Raw genomic sequence first — 2815 nt, 5'->3', positions numbered from 1 at the left:
AATAAAAATAAATGTGTGTTTGCTTGTTTGTTTGTTTTATTTAACGCACTAAATTTCTGGTAATCTGTTGCACAGAAAGAGCAAATGAATACAATGACAGTGATTCAGAATTCAGTGTTTTGGTCTATTTGATAGAGAAGATATCTATTCTATCAGGTGAGAAATGCTCCACAACTTGGTTTGCTAGTTTTTTTGTTGTTGTTGTTTATCTGGTTGTCAGTTTGTGCAAGAATATATCTTGCTTCTTCTGGAAAGGAGAATGTCCGTATTAGTGAATTTTACAACTGTACAAGTGAATTTTTGTGTTCTATATTTATTCTGTCCCAGGGCTGATATTATACAAAGAAGCAAGCCCTCTGTGTTTCTGTTTGTAACTGACAAAAGCCTTTGCCTGTTATTGTGAGTATGAAATTTTTGCCCACCTCTGGATAAAGACTCTTATACAAGAAATTTTGTTCTAAGTGCTTTACAGAGTTTAAGAAACACTTATTAAAATGTAACACTTGAGAATTCCCAGAGAATGAAGAAATGGAACTTCTACTACTTTAAATATACTCATCCATTTAAAAAAAAAAAAAATGAAAACCTTTTCAACAAAAACTACTAGTTCAGGAGTGTTTTTCTATAAGAAACCAGGCTTATATAATCCAAATGATTGCTATAACAGATCAGATTGGCATATGTTTTTCTCTGATTTTTTCAGTGTGGGATATGTTTTACTTTTTATAAGATTTGGGGTTGTCATTCTAAATTCCTAAAATTCTTGTACTGGTTTACTGATAAGATAAGCTAATATTATGTCCACATGTTAAAACACACAAAAAATGTAAAAGTACATGTTCTAATAAATTGAATAGAAATTATGAAATGTTTTGTATATCAATAGTAATTGTTTTCTGTAATACATCGGTTTAAAAATTTTCCAATATTCTTAGTTATATTGAGAACTTTAGACTAATATTAAATTGGGTGATAATTGAAAATCTTTGGATTGTTTCTAGATAAGATGGAATACTGAAATGTGGTCACCCAACATAGTTGATATATATGTATATGTATTCTTATACAGATATATTTTTAAACATATATATTCATTTAACAAATTTATATTTTATCCAATGCATAGAAAATATCTGTGGAAGTGTTGCTTTCTGAAGCTGTTTGGTCATTACTCTAGGTAAAACATCTTGTGAATGCATTTTTACTACTTTTCAGGTTTGCCTCTTTCTTTTTTCCCATTATTTCATGTAAAGATAGATTAGTTGCACTACTAGGTATTTATCCAAGGGATACAAAAATAGTGATTCAAAGGGGTACATGCACCCCAGTGTTTATAGCAGCAATGTCCACAATAGTCAAACTATGGAAAGAGCCCAGATGTCCATCGATAGATGAATGGATAAAGAAGGTGTGGTATATATATACAATGGAATATTACACAGCCATCAAAAAATGAAATCTTGCCATTTGCAACAACGTGGATGGAACTAGAGAGTATTATGCTAAGTGAAATAAGTCAGTCAGAGAAAGATAATTATCATATGATCTCACTCATATGTGGAATTTAAGAAACAAAACAGATGAACATAGGGCAAGGGAAGGAAAAATAAAATAGGTTAAAAACAGAGAGGGAGACAAACCATAAGAGACTCTGAGCTATAGAGAACAAACTGAGGGTGGCTGGCGGGGAGGTAGGTGGGAGGATGGGGTCACTGGGTGATGGGCATTAAGGAGGGCATGTGATGTAATGAGTGCTGGGTGTTATATACAACTGATGAATCACTAAATTCTACCTGGAAATTAATAATACACTATATGTTAACTAACTTGAATTTAAATTAAAAAAAATAAAGACAGATTAGTGATCACTAGTTTTACAGTTTAGCCTATAAATTATAAATTATGGAGAAGAATCATGATGGAAATAAGGGAAGAACTGGCATTGTCCAGAGATCGGAGATTTGGATCAGGATGAAACAAGAGCCCATTTTTGGATCTCCAAGTTTGGTGGTTGGAAATATGACCAAATGCTTTGACACAGCTTACATACATAGATGGTATGTAATTCCCCTACCCTTCAATATGGGCCTCAGTGGTTTGCTTCAGTGAATTGCATGTCCTAGAACTGACACTGGTTAACCTGCCAGATGAGGTTTAAAAAGCCAGTCATCTTGGGACATCTGCCTTTGAAGCCTTGAGTCACAATGCTGCAGGACCCATGTGGAAAAACCAAAGAGAAGCAGAGTTGAGATGCCTGAGCTCTTCCGGGGCCCAGCTGCTCTAGTCTTCCTAGTGCAGGCGCCTGGAAGAAGCCATCACAATGACGCCAGCAGCCTCATAAGAGACTCAGTGCCAGAACCATGCAGCTGAGTCACTCCTGAATTCCTGGCTCTTAGTAACCAAGAGGGGATAGTGACTATTGCTATTTTAAGCTACTAAGTCTCAGGTGATCTGTAATGAAAAATAGGCACCTAATATGGTGAGGGATATCTTCTTTTGTTAGATGGGAACAGGGATTTTTTTTTTTTGGTCAATTTTAAATGTGGGGTAAATGGTGAATGTTGGGGAGCCGAAAAAGCAGACTACATTGAACAGTTGTCATGCTCTTCAGTCGCCCAAAAGCTGGATCCTACTCCTGGAATCATGCCTTATTCTATCAATCTCTAGTTTTATTTTATTTTTTAATTTTATTTAATTTTATGTTATGTCAGTCACCATACAATACATCATTGATTTTTGACGTAGTGATCCACGATTCATTGTTTTCGTATAACACCCAGTGCTCCATGCAGTACATGCGCTCCTTAATACCCAT

The sequence above is a fragment of the Phoca vitulina genome, unplaced genomic scaffold (assembly GCF_004348235.1).
Source record: "Phoca vitulina isolate PV1807 unplaced genomic scaffold, GSC_HSeal_1.0 scaffold352, whole genome shotgun sequence".
Lineage (NCBI taxonomy): Eukaryota > Metazoa > Chordata > Mammalia > Carnivora > Phocidae > Phoca > Phoca vitulina.
This window is presented reverse-complemented; position numbering follows the sequence as displayed.